The 14472-nt window shown below is 47.5% G+C and overlaps 1 protein-coding gene across 2 annotated transcripts in view; it reads right to left on the minus strand.

The window, feature by feature from the left end:
* The window catches only part of LGMN (legumain), a 46184-nt gene extending 35496 nt beyond the window's left edge, over positions 1-10688 (minus strand). Inside the window, exon 1 of one of the 2 annotated variants that reach the window (XM_003832785.4) lies at positions 10217-10688. The gene's annotated coding sequence lies outside the window, so the exon portion shown is untranslated. The remainder of the gene's footprint in view (positions 1-10216) is intronic. The other variant, XM_008958213.4, reaches the window with a different exon arrangement.
* Positions 10689-14472: the final 3784 nt, after the last annotated feature.

Genomic DNA, 14472 nt, shown 5'->3' on the forward strand with positions numbered 1-14472 from the left:
AATGACATTTTCTTTTTCTTTTTTTTTTTTTGAGACAGAGTCTTGCTCTGTTGCCCAGGCTGGAGTGCAGTGGCGCTATCTCGGCTCACTGCAAGCTCCGCCTCCCGGGTTCACGCCATTCTCCTGCCTCAGCCTCCCGAGTAGCTGGGACTACAGGCGCCCACCACCACGCCCGGCTAATTTTTTGTATTTTTAGTAGAGATGGGGTTTCACCGTGTTAGCCAGGATGGTCTCGATCTCCTGACCTCGTGATCCGCCTGTCTCAGCCTCCCAAAGTGCTGGGATTACAGGCGTGAGCCACCGCGCCTGGCCAAAAAAAATGATATTTTCATAGTCTCTACTTGGTGATGGTCCTGCTCCATCATTCTTTTTTCTTATAAACACAGAGTCGTGATTCCCTGACTACAATGCTACAAGCCTCACATTACGTTGCCGAATAGAAAATGCTACTTTAAAAACCACATACATGGCCGGGCACAGTGGCTCATGCCTGTAATCCCAGCACTTTGGGAGGCCAAGGTGGGCAGATCATGAGGTCAAGAGATTGAGACCATCCTGGCCAACATGGTGAAACCCTGTCTCTACTAATAATACAAAAATTAGCTGGGCGTGGTGGTATGTACCTGTAGTCCCAGCTACTCTGGAGGCTGAGGCAGGGGAAACGCTTGGACCTGGGATGCAGAGGTTGCAGTGGGCCAAGATCGCACCACTGCACTCCAGCCTGGTGACAGAGCAAGACTCTGTCTCAAAAAAAAAAAAAACAAAAAAACAAAAAAAACCACATACACTAACACTATTTTGGGAAACATATAAAAATAGAAAGGCCTGGGGTGAAGAGAGACACAAAAGTAAAATAATCATTCCATTACCCTTGGCAACGAACATGCCTCAAAGCAGCTACCTTACATGCTAATTTCCTATGGGCATTTATTGTATGATTTTTGACAAAGTCAAGGCATCAAAACAAAGTCACCAATAATCTGGCAGCATCCCTATGATTCCTGGTTTATCAAAGTGAAAAACTGATGAAAAAGTGAACGACGCCGGCTAAATTACTCGCTCTTTGTGACTCTGCTGTTTTTGGCTGTGGCTCTCCAGGGTCCCCATTACACAGGCCTCATCTCACAGAGGCATCATCATCATCTACCTCCTCTCCTTTAACTTCCTCTCCTCCTATCTACTCTCTCCTACATTCACCCCCACCCCGAATCCATCCAACAAACACGGACTGAGCACCTGCTAGCTGCTCACAGGCACTGAACAGTGAACCAAACAGACAAAACTCTTCGTGGAGGTGGCATTCCAGAGAGAAGAGACAAACCATTTAAACACATAGGTTGTCAGATAGTGATGACAGTGATGGACAAAAATAAGGCAGGAGAGGGAGTCCCAGTAGGAGTGGGAGGTGTCATTTGTAAAAGGGGAAGAAACTATGGAGGTGAGGGCACCAGCCATATATTAGGGCAAACCACTGGAAGCAACGTAAATGTCTAGCTGGATCAATTACAGTACAGCCTTATGGTGGGATACTGTGAAGGTTTTAAAAAGAACCTAAGGCAGATCGTAACGTGCCAAGACTGGAAAGATCTCCCAGGGGCGCTGTTGGGACACATGCATCGTCTGCTAACCACGTGCAGGGAGAAGACAACACAGACAGTCGTTGCCCCAGCCAGGGGAGATCAGAGAGAAAGACTCCCAGCTGGGCGCGGTGGCTCACGCCTGTAATCCCAGCACTTTGGAAGGCCGAGTTCAGAGGATCACCTGAGGTCGGGAGTTCAAGACCAGCCTGACCAATAGGGAGAAACCCCCGTCTCTACTAAAAATACAAAATTAGCTGGGCGTGGTTGTACATGCCTGTAATCCCAGCTACTCGGGAGGCTGAGGCATGAGAATCACTTGAACCCGGGAGGCAGAGGTTGCAGTGAGGCGAGATCGTGCCATTGCACTCCAGCCTGGGCAACAAGAGCAAAACTCCGTCTCAAAAAAAGAAAGAAAGAAAGACTCTCAGAGACTGGGATGTGTTGCGGAGTGGCACAGAGTGGCACGTTTGTGGGTTATCTACTATCGACCACACAACGTGCAAGACACTTTATTCACACCATCCTCACAACAGTTCTCTGTAAGCAAGGATCCCCATTCCCTTCAGACAGGTGAGGAAACTGAGGCTCAGAAAGGTAGAGAAACTTGGTGGTCAGTGGCACTGCTGGGACCACGCAGATCTGACGGCAAAGACTGTGTTTGTTCCACTACATCACCTGCTTGTCACACAAAGAAAGAGTTGCTTATGTGAAAGTCTGGGAGGCCCCGGAACCACAGGCACTGCACCCTGCACCCCAGGGCCCGAGCACAGAGCAGGCCCTCACAGTTTCCTCTGGCAGTAGGACACCCACGGTGCTCTTTCGTGCCCTACTATTTTAAGGCACTGGTGGGCTTGCTGCATAAACAGCTCTTGTCTTAGAAGAGCCTATCAATGGAGTATCTGAGCTACACAAAGTCAAAGTCAATGAACAAGCCTTTACAGACTTCACCAGCCTCCAATGACAAGTCCTCTGCTGTTCCCACTCGGCCTTCATCCCTGCTCAGGTTACAGGGCTATACCAGGTCAGTAATTCACTTAAAAGACTTCACTTGGGGCCAGGTGCAGTGGCTCATGCCTGTAATCCCAGCATTTTGGGAGGCCGAGGCGGGTTGATCACTTGACACCAGGAGTTCGAGACCAGCCTGGCCAACATGGTGAAACCCCGTCTCTACTAAAAATACAAAAATTAGCCAAGTATGGTGGCACACACCTGTAATCCCAGCTACTTGGGAGGCTGAGGCAGGAGAATTGCTTGAACCCGGGAGGCAGAGGTTGCAGTGAGCCAAGATTGTGCCACTGCACTCCAGCCTGGGCAACAGAGTAAGACCCTGTCAAGAAAAGAAAAAAAAAAAAAGACTTCACTTGGATCCAAGAAATGTACCATCAAGTCAGGTTTAATCCATTTGAGAAGTTTGGGATGCAGTGCCCATTCTAGATAAATTATCACCAACAATGCAAGTAATAAGGTCAAGTTCACAGGGCCATCTAAGTAGCAGAGTCCAGTTCACATCCAGGTCTGATACCAAAGCCTACACCTTAACCACCATCAGGAGTGACCCCTCAGTGCCAGCTGCTGGCTCTGGGTTAGACACAGAAGACCATCAAAGCCAAGCAAAGCAGCTAGTTAGACAATGAAATCTGTAAACAGCCTTCCAAACCTAAAGGTTTTGATTCTACTCTCTGCTTTCTAGGGGTTTAAAATAAAATCATCCTGAAGGCCAGGCACGGGGGCTCACACCTGTAATCTTAGCACTTCGGGAGGCCGAGGCGGGCAGATCATTTAGGTCAGGAGTTTGAAACCAGCCTGGCCAACATGGTGAAACCCCGTCTCTACTAAAAATACAAAAATTACCTGGGCATGCTACCTGTGCGTGGTGGTGGGCACCTGTAATCCCAGCTACTCGGGAGGCTGAGGCAGGAGAATGGCTTGAACCTGGGAAGCAGCGGTTGCAGTGAGCTGAGATTGTGCCACTGCACTCCAGCCTGGGCAACAGAGTGAGACTCTACCTAATAAAAAGAATAAAATCATCCTGCAAGGTTTTTCGGCTGACAATGTGCAGAAGAAATAAGCACAGGTGACAAGAACTGTCTCCTTGACCAAACTTTAGTCAGGCTCCACTGAGCCCTCTTCTCCACAAGGCCTTGGTCTGCCAGGTCCAGTTTTAGCAAGAATCCAGAAGAGAATCTCTCACCCTCGATATCTAATGAAGTTCCTCTTAGTAATATTCTATTGATGGGGTTCAGGACCCACTACCTCAAAAAATGGCACCTTAGTATACTGAATATTTTAAGGAATTCCACTAACCCCCCCTCACCTTGCCCATGGGCTATAAATCCCCAGCTGACCTTGCCATCCTAGAGCTGAGCTCCATTCCATACTGAAGTCTCTCTCTCCTATTGCAGTAGCTAAAAGAAAATGTCTTGCTGTTTTTTGTTTTGCTTTTTTTTTTTGAGACAGAGTCTCAATCTGTCGCCCAGAATGGAGTGCAATGGAGTGATCTCAGCTCACTGCAACCTCCACCTCCCAGGCTCAAGCGATTCTCATGCGTCAGCCTCCAGAGTAGCTGAGATTACAGGCATACACCACCATGCCAGCTAATTTTTGTATTTTTAGGTTTTGCCATGTTGGCCAGGCTGGTCTCGAGTTCCTGGCCTCAAGTGATGCACCTGCCTTAGCCTCCCAAAGTGCTGGGATTACAGATGTGAGCCACTGCACCCAGCCTGTCTTGCTGTTTTTAAAAAATACCCATGCGTGGCACACTGGCATATGCCTGCAGTCCCAGCTACTTAGGAGGCTGAGGTAGAAGGATTGCTAGAGCCTGGAAGTTTGGGACCAACGTGGGCAACACAATGAGATCCTGTGTCAAACAGAAAAAAATTTAAAAAGCATTGGATACAGGCTGGGCGTGGTGGCTCGTGCCTGTAATCTCAACACTTTGGGAGGCCAAGGAAGGAGGATCACCCAAACCCAGTAGTTCCAGACCAGCCTGGGCAACATAGGGAGACTCTGTCTCTGCAAATACAGCCAGCATGATGGTGCACACCTGTGGTCCCAGCTACTCAAGGGGCTGAGCGGGGAGGATCACTTGAGCCCGGGAAGTCAAGGCTATAGTGAACCATCCAGCCTGGGTGAGAGAGCGAGACCTCTGTCCTCTGTCTCAAAAAAAAAAAAAAAAACTGATGCAATTTTTCTTTAACAAAATATACAGCTACTAACTGAGGGGAGACCCTTCCTCTCTCTGGGCCTTCACAGTCCATCTGTGAAATGAGATGGTAGAGCTTATTAAAGGGTCATTCAGTCCTTTAAATCCTTTGATTTTCTGGCTAAAGAATGGGATTAAAACAAAATCCAGGGCCGGGCAGTGGCTCACGCCTGTAATCCCAGCACTTTGGGAGGCCAAGGCGGGTGGATCACGAGGTCAGGAGATCGAGACCATCCTGACTAACACAGTGAAACTCCATCTCTACTAAAAATACAAAAAAAATTAGCCAGGCGTGGTGGCAGGCACCGATAGTCCCACCTACTCGGGAGGCTGAGGCAGGAGAATGGCGTGCACCCGGGAGGCAGAGCTTGCAGTGAGCCGGGATCGCCCCACTGCACTCCAGCCTGGGCAACAAAGCGAGACTCCGTCTCAAAAAAAAAAAAAAAATCCAGGCCCGGTGTGGTGGCTTGCGCCTATAATTCCAACACTTTGAGAGGCCAAGGTGGGTGGATCACTTGAAGCCAGGAGTTCAAGACCAGCCTGGCCAACATGCAAAACCCCGTCTCTACTAAAAATACAAAAATTAGCCAGGCATGGTAGCATGCACCTGTAATCCCAGCTACTCGGGAGGCTGAGACATGAGAACTGCTTGAGTCCTGGAGGCAGAGGTTGCAGTGAGCCGAGATCAAACCACAGCACTCCTAAGCTGGGCAGCAGAGGGAGACTCTGTCTCAAAAAAAAAAAAAAAAAAAAATTATCATTATCATCATCATCATCCAACTAGATCTTAACTCAGATGAAAAATCTAGGCCAGGAGCAGTGGCTCATGCCTGTAATCCCAGCACTTGGAAAGGTCGAGGTGGGCGGATTACAAGGTCAAGAGATCAATACCATCCTGGCGAACATGGTGAAACCCCGTCTCTACTAAAAATACAAAAATCAGCTGGGTGTGGTGGCATGTGCCTGTAATCCCAGCTACTCGGGAGGCTGAGGAAGGAGAATCGCTTGAACCCGGGAGGAAGAGGTTGCAGTAAGCCGAGATCGCGCCACTGCACTCCAGCCTGGTGACAGGGTAAGCTCTGTCTCCAAAAAGAAAAAAAAAAAAAAGAAAAAGAAAAATCTATTTTACTGAGCTTAGTTTATTGTTGTTTTTTCCTACAGAGAAAATGTGATTCATTGGCAAACTAGCTTCTAGATTAGAGCATACTCTTCACGGTTATCTAATTCTAATTTATAGGAGTTATTTTATAATTCTGCATACTATGGGTAACAGCAATGCAAATAATTCTAGTCTAGACAGGCAAATGCATGTTACCAAATGTAGGTTCATTTGACTTCCTTCCCCCTCTGTAGAGAGGCCAGTTTTGTCTTTCATTTGCAAATTCAATTCAGTATTTCTAATCTACAAATTGGCTGTACTTTGCAGTCTCCAACACCTCATTAATGAGTTAAATAAAATCCTTAACACATGTTCAGTTTTACATTTTACAGAGTAATGACTTGATCTTTTTTTTTTAGGAAATTATCCTTTAGTTTTTTTTTTTTTTTTTGAGATGGAGTTTCGCTCTTGTTGCCCAGGCTGGAGTGCAACGGCACGATCTTGGCTCACCACAACCTCCGCCTCCCAGGTTCAAGCAATTCTCCTGCCTCAGCCTCCCGAGTAGCTGGGATTACAGGCATGCACCACCACGCCCGGCTAATTTTTTGTATTTTTAGTAGAGACGGGGTTTCTCCCTGTTGAGGCTGGTCTCGAACTCCTGACATCAGGTGATCCACCCGGCTCAGCCTCCCAAAGTGCTGGCATTACAGGCGTGAGCCACCGCGCCTGGCCTATCTTTTAGTATTATGGAAAGTATAAGCAAGTAACACGTATTTCAAAAGAAGCAGTCAAAAAATGTTTTTAATCTATTAATGGTTAGAACTTAGGTTTCTAGGAAAGGAAATTTGGGTCAACGGTGGGCACAGTGTCTCCTGCCTGTAATCCCAGTACTCTGGGAGGCCGAAGCCAGAGGGTCACTTGGGCCCAGGAGTTTGAGACTGGCCTGGGCAAGATAGTGAGACCCAGTCTCTACAAAAAACAAAAAAATTTAAAAATCCAAAAATGTCGCTCAATGCTTAATAACTTCTCCACATTTTAATTTTTAATGCTTATTTGGCATTTGAGTTTTCTTTCACCCAAATTACTATTTTTGAAACCTGGGACCAGTGCAGTTTGCAGCCTTTTCCCAAAATGACTGAGCCTAACTTTTTATAGCTACATGTTAACTCAAGTTAAATTTTTACTTTAACTTTTACTTCAAGAAATTGAAGGGTGGACATTAACCTATAGAAATGTACAATGAATAACATAAAACACCAGTTACCTATCATCCAGACCATTCTCTGTTATTTTATAAACCCACTCATCTTTTTTCCACATTACAGACGAAATTGTTCCTTCTGTCCCATCCCATCCTCCCCACACTGCAAAGTTGTCACTATCCTAAATTAGCATTTCTTTCCAATCGATTTATTATAAAAAGATATATACCCACTCTACAAGCATTCCCCTAGTAATGGACATTTAGGCTGTTTCCAATTTTTTAAACCATTATAAACAGTGTTGCCACAAACAACCCTAATATCCTTCCCCTTGTATACAAATGTCTCTGGCTTCTTAGTATTTTCTAGAAGTGGAACCACTGATCTTAAGATATATCCAATCTGCTAGTGGCTATACTGCTCAAAGATACACTTGCAACCCATAGTGAAGGAGAATCTCATTTTCTTTCTTTTTTTTTTTTTTTTTTTTTTTGAGATGGCATGTCCCTCTCTGGCCAGGCTGGAGTGCAGTGGCGCCATCTCGGCTCACTGCAACCTCCGGCTCCCTGGTTCAAGCAATTCTCCTGCCTCAGCCTCCCGAGTAGCTGGGATTACAGGCACGTGCCACCACACCTAGCTAATTTCTGTATTTTTTAGTAGATACGGGGTTTCACCATGTTGGCCAGGATGGTCTTGATCTCCTGACCTCATGATCCGCCTGCCTCGGCCTCCCAAAGTGCTGCGATTACAGGCACGAGCCACCGCGCCCAGCGAGAATCTCATTTTCTTCAAACACTTATCATCTCTTGATAGTGACAAACTTTGCAATTCCTAATCTGATGAACATACAATGATCTAATTATAGTTTCAATGTGCATTTCCTGGATTACAAGAAAATTTGAGTCTTATCATATGATTATTTAACCATTCAGATTTCAATACCCTCAGTACATGTGACAACTTCCCCCTGATAAACTGGGATTCCAATTATGGTCTGCAAAGCAACTTGTGCAGTTAAAAAAAAAGAATACGCTGGACATTTCTTCAAAAGATAGTCATCGGCTGGAAACCTCAAGAGACAGAGTTTACTTCTACATATTTCTTACTGATTAATGCTGTGGTATGGTGTATTCTACCTCCTTAGAGCTATCAAATCTTTTCTCCTCCCCTCCCACTGCAACTGTCTTTAAAACCCTTGTAATTCTCCTGGGGATTACTGCAATGACCTCCGTATCCTTAGTGTGGCCTTTCTCCAACACTTTTCCACACTACAGAGTATCTGAGATACAGATCTACAGTAAATGTGGCTTCCTGGACATTCAGGATAAACTCCAAATCTCTCACAGCAGCACAGGAAGCCCTGGAAGATGTACCCCTCTATTCTCACACTCATAAAATCCCACCACCAGCCAGGCGCGGTGGCTCACGCCTGTAATCTCAGCACTTTGGGAGGCCGAGGCGGGTGGATCATGAGGTCAGCAGATCAAGACCATCCTGGCTAACACCGTGAAACCCCGTCTCTGCTAAAAATACAAAAAATTAGCCGGGCGTGGTGGCGGGCACCTGTAGTCCTAGCTACTCGGGAGGCCGAGGCAGGAGAATGGCGTGAACCTGGGAGGCGGAGCTTGCAGTGAGCCGAGATAGCGCCACTGCACTCCAGCCTGGGCGACAGAGCGAGACTCAGTCTCAAAAAAAAAAAAAAAAAAAAATCTACCACCCACATGAAATCCCTTTACTGCACCAGACTCCACGACTCCAGTGCAAAAGCATTGCTCTTTCTCTGCCTTCATCATGCTGTTTTCCAGATGAAACACTTTTCTCTTCCTTCATCTCACTAGGTCCTGCCCAGCCCTCAAACTCCAAGGCGAGACGTGGTGACTCATGCCTGTAATCCCAGCACTTTGGGAGGCTGAGGCGGGCGGATCACTTGTCAGGAGTTCGAGACCAGTATGGCCAACATGGTGAAACCTCGTCTCTACTAAAAACACAAAAATTAGCCGGGCATGGTGGCAGGTGCCTGTAATCCCAGAACTCGGGAGGCTGAGACAGAAGAATCACTTGAACCGGAAAGGTGGAGGTTGCAGTGAGCCGAGATCGCACCACTGCACTCCAGCCTGGGCGACGGAGCGAGACTCCGTCTCAAAAACAAAACAAAACAAACCAAAAAAAAAAACACATAAACTCCACTCAAGCCTCCCCACCTCTGCGAAGTCTCAACCTCTCCCACAAGTTAGGGTTAGATGCTGCCCCTGTACACACCTGTATACTCCAGCCCTTTAACACTGGAACTGTTCACTAGAGATTGTCTCTCCCCTTTATGAAACAATCTCTGCTCAAAAAGCTTAGTAAGGCTCGAAAATGTTTGCTATGCAAGTCCCAGAGTAAAGAAAACTGGGCTACTCCATTCACCACATACCACAGGGCTAGTCAACTACCCTGGGCACTCCTTTTCATCTATAAAACAAAGCACGCGACACGAAGTTTCTTCTTCCAGCCCCCAGATACTATAATGCTTGGCATAGAACACTCCACGTAGGTATAACCTCAAATCAAATAGGGACGGGAAAGGAAACCAGTTAACTTTCACTTCCAAGATTGATGCGGGTGGTCCTGAAACTCACCAGCTCAAACCTCCCAGAACCAGAGCTTCCCTGACTTCTCTAAATAGATGTCTTTATAAGCTTGGGTATTTTTGTTGTCGTCGTTAATAGCCCTTTCCCACGGGTGCAATCCTCCACATTAAGAACATCAAAAGTCTGAACTGTTCCTAGGTCGTAAAGGCTGGAACCAAGCCCCAGTCCCATAGGGGCCCTTGGCTGCGGGATCTCAGTAAATCCCGTCTCCTCCCGCGCCTCAGTTTCCCCCTCCAGAGCACTGCGCCCTTCCAGCCACAACACGCGTGAGAAACGAGAAACCTCCACCCCCAGCCCCACCAAGCAGAGGCCACAGGGTTTCCCTTCCCTCGGGATGTTTCCTGAAATTCCCCCTCGCACGGTGAGAAACTGATTACTCAGAAAGGGACGGGAAAAATGAAAATCCCAGCCCTGAGGTCGAGAGCCTGAGAGAGCAGACGGGAGGCCCTGGCCTCGGGCGTGGGGACTGAACCCGGTTCTGTGCTGGGGCTCGCGGTTACCTGTGGCAGGCGACCGTGGTGGCAGTGGTGGCGGCGGCGGCAGTGAGTGACCGCGGTGGTGGCGCCGGCGGGACCGTGAGAACTCGCGGCGGCGCGCAGCCTCACACCAAACACCCACGACGGCCGCACTGCTGTGATTGCTGCGGGCGCCGCCGCTCCTCGCTTAAGGGCCACTGTGCCGCGGTGACTGGTGGAGCTATGGGGCGTGGCATCTGCCAAAACCAATGGGAGGAGAGGACGAGGCCGGCGAGCCAAAGGGACTACAAATCCCAGTGTGCATGGGCAGGGGCTTCTGGGCTGGGCGCGGGGGTGGAGGGGCAGTAGTTGCGCACTGAAGTGAGGTGGGGAATCCGAGGTACTTGAGGTCTAGGGGCGCAGTGATTCCAGAAGCATCTACCGAAAGATCATACCAGCTCTTGGAGCAAACCTGTCCGCACATTGGAGCCACTTAGGAAAGCCTCAAAAATACTGATGCCCCTGTGAAAATAAAATTGAAAAGCTGTTGGAACCCCCCCACCGAAAAAACACTTTAAGCCTTGAACTGACTGTAATGTCAGTCACGTATGCTTACAACTTCTATTCCCACATTATATTCTCGCTTTCTTTTATTGAACGATGTCTAGGAAGAATTAAACGACTTCAGGGACAAAAGCTCCTGCCTTGTTAAGTAATGAACCTTGTTACAGATTATAACTTCTTCCCTCTGTTATCCTGTTTTGCTTAGACCAGAGACATAAAACCTATGATTATTACACCCTATATAAAAAATGTTCAATGTTCCCTTCCCAAAAAGAAACCAATAACCAATCAAATTGTTGTACCTGTGTGCCAACCTTGTAGGAATACTGTTATCCTGCTCAAAATTCCTATCTCTACCTATATAAATGAAACCTTAACTTCCCTATTTTAGAATGCCAAATCCATTCCTTTGGAGTTGGTGTTTCTGGGTGGTCCATCCTCACACTTTACGCCTAAATAAACTCTTATTTTAGGTTGACACCTCCGCCTTACCCCCAGGAATTGTGATTTTGTTGGTTTGTATGTGGTCTGGGTTTTGGAATCTTTAGAAAGCCTCAGGTGATTTGGACCCGTTTAGTCCCCATAACAACCCTTTGAGAGAGAAAGACAGTTATTGTCACCCAAGCTTTACAGATAGGGCAACTGAGGGAGGTTAAGTCAGGGAGGTTAAGTTAATTTTGCAAAGGTCACATATGTCTTAAGTGTCAGAGCCAGAACTATGACCTAAGCAGTATGGTTCCAGAATCCCAACCTCTTTACTTCCTTCGCAATGCTACTTCTCAAATGTTTGGTGGCATTGCCTCCCAAGAAACTTGAGAGAAAAACAAACGACGATCCATTCGAGTGCCACGTAGTGAGGCTCAGTCAATTGAGTTAAATGGAATTAATGTGATGGAGTATGTGCACTCCTGCTCAAGGACATTCCAGCACAAGAGTTCGGGCTACCTTCATGGGTTGTCTCATGTGGTCTTCTTCTACAATCTTTTTTTTACAGTAAGTTATAGATCAGCACACTGCTGTCACCTATTTTTGTAAATAAAAGCTTATAAGAACACAGCCACACCCATTGACTTAGGTATTATTGAGAGGTGAAGCCAGCTGGGCTTCTGGGTCAGGTGGAGACTTGGAGAACTTTTCTGTCTAGCTAAAGGATTGTAAACACACCAATCAGTGCTCTGTGTCTAGCTAAAGGTTTGTAAATGCACCAATCAGCACTCTGTAAAAACACACCAATCAGCGATGTGTCTAGCTAAAGATTTATAAATGCACCAATCAGCACTCTGTAAAAACGGACCAATCAGTACTCTGTAAAATGGGCCAATCAGCGCTCTGCAAAATGGACCAATCAGCAGGATGTGGGTGGGGCCAAATAAGAGTATAAGAGCTGGCCACCCGAGACAGCAGCAGCAACCTGCTGGGGTCCCGTTCTGTGCTGTGGAATGTTTGTTCTTTTGGTTTTTGCAGTGAATCTTGCTGCTGCTCACTCTTTGGGTCCACACTACCTTTATGAGCTGCAATACTCACTGCGAAGGTCTGCAGCTTCACTCCTGAAGCCAGGGAGACCACAAGCCCACCGGGAGGAACAAACAACTCCAGACCCGCCACCTTTAACAGCTGTAACACTCACTGTGAAGGTCTGCGGCTTCACTCCTGAAGTCAGTGAGACCACGAACCCACCAGAAGGAAGAAACTCAGGACACAGCTGAACATCTGAAGGAACGAACTCCGGATACACCGTCTTTAAGAACTGTAACTCACGGGCACGGTGGCTCATGCCTATGATCCCAGCACTTTGGGAGGCTGAGACGGGCGGATCATGAGGTCAGGAGACCATCCTGGCTAACATGGTGAAATCCCATCTCTACTAAAAATACAAAAAAAAAAAATAGCTGGGTGTGGTGGTGGGCGCCTGTAGTCCCAGCTACTGGGGAGGGTGAGGCAGGAGAATGGTGTGAACCTGGGAGGTGGAGCTTGCAGTGAGCCGAGATGGCGCCACTGCACTCCAGTCTGGGCGACAGAGCAAGACTCAGTTTCTTGGTTTGGTTTCATTTTTAGAGGAACACTCACCGTGAGGGTCTGCAGCTTCTTTCTTGAAGACAGCGAGACCAAGAACCCACAGAAGGAACCAATTCCGGACACATTATCTCTGGCTGTTTTTACAAATAAGACAGAGTTGAGTATTAATAGCTATGTGAGAAGCCTTATGGCCCACAAAGCTGAAAATGTCTGCTGTCTGACTCTTCACACAAGGGAAGTTGCCAAGCCCTGGGTTAAGTACATGGTCCAGCATCATAGCTTCAAAGTGACCTTGGGCTTCAAGCCCAGGTCTGCCCAAGTCCTTTGCCAACTCTCATGAGTGCTATGCTTTCGCAATCTTCTGCAATGGGGAGCATCAGGAGTTCATTCATCTGTTTATTCCACAGCACATTTAGTAGGTGCACGTTTTATGCCAGGTGCAGCTGAGCATTGAGATGAAAAGGAGTTTGTTCCTTCCCCTCAGGAATTCACTGTCTAGGAAGTGAGGCAGAGTGTGTCCTTAACCACTCCCTAATTGAGAATAAATCGTGGCTTTTGCCTGATTAAGGCTTTAACGGTTGAAGTTGGGATAAAAATAGTAGCCTGCAGCTGGGTGCAGTGGCTAATTCCCATAATCCCATCACTTTGGGAGGCCAAGACAGGAGGATTGCTTGAGGCCAGGAATTCAAGACCAGCCTGGGCAATATAGTGAGACCTTGTCTCTATCAAAAATTTAAAAAATCAGCCGCATGTGATGGTGCACGCCTGTGGTCCCAACTAATTAGGAGGCTGAGGCAGGAACATTACTTGAGCCTGGGAGCTAGAGGCTACAGTGAGCTATGATCGTACTACTGCACTCCAGCCTGGGCAACGGTGAGACCATGTCTCTAAATAAAAACAGTAGCCTGATGCCTGGCATATTTAAGCAAACGCAGGACAAGAGATAACCCTCTTGGTCCCCCTCAGCAACAGTGTGGACTGAGAGCTCAAAGTGTGAACAAGACAGGGTGGCTGCAAGTTGTGGGCTAATGGGAGGGGTTACTGGAGGTTGCCACGGTGATGGTGCAGGCTAGCCCCAAAAGAGGCTTAGGCCAGCAGCAGGGAGGAGGCTGAGATGAGAGAGGCCTGGAGTAGGGGTCGGGTGCATATGTTGAGCTCTGCAATCAAGGTACCTGGATTCAAATCCCAACTCTACCACTTACAAGCTGTGTGAGCTGAGCAAGTTACTTAGTTTCTCAGCGCCTGGTTTTTCCCAAGTGTAAAATGGAAAAAACAATACCTACTTCATAAGGTCTCTCTGTGGATTAAATTTGTTCACACAGTGCTTAGACCGAGTCAGTGCCCCATACTCATTAGCTACTCCCTGGGTTCAGAGGATCCCTTTGGCTGCTGGGTTGTAACTTGAGAATTCCACTGAGGAAAACAAGGCAGGAATCTGTGGCCTTGGGAAGTGCCCGTGCTCCTGTTTCTGCTCATGGGATGACAGTACAGTGTAGAAAGTGCTGAGCTCACAGGAAACACCAGGAGCAGAGGTGGGCACTGAAATAGCCCTGGGTGGAAGGAAGGGGGAGGTGGCAGGAAGGTGGCAGGTTCCCTGTGTTTAGATAGGCATGAGGACCTCTCCATCAAATGCCCCCAGCAGAATTCTCACAAGAAAAGCCATGTCTGGGACTTTTGCTACCATATCATGCAACCAGAGGTTAGTGAGACTGGTGCCAGGT

Source organism: Pan paniscus, chromosome 15 (genome assembly GCF_029289425.2).
Source record: "Pan paniscus chromosome 15, NHGRI_mPanPan1-v2.0_pri, whole genome shotgun sequence".
In the NCBI taxonomy this organism is placed as follows: Eukaryota; Metazoa; Chordata; class Mammalia; order Primates; family Hominidae; genus Pan; species Pan paniscus.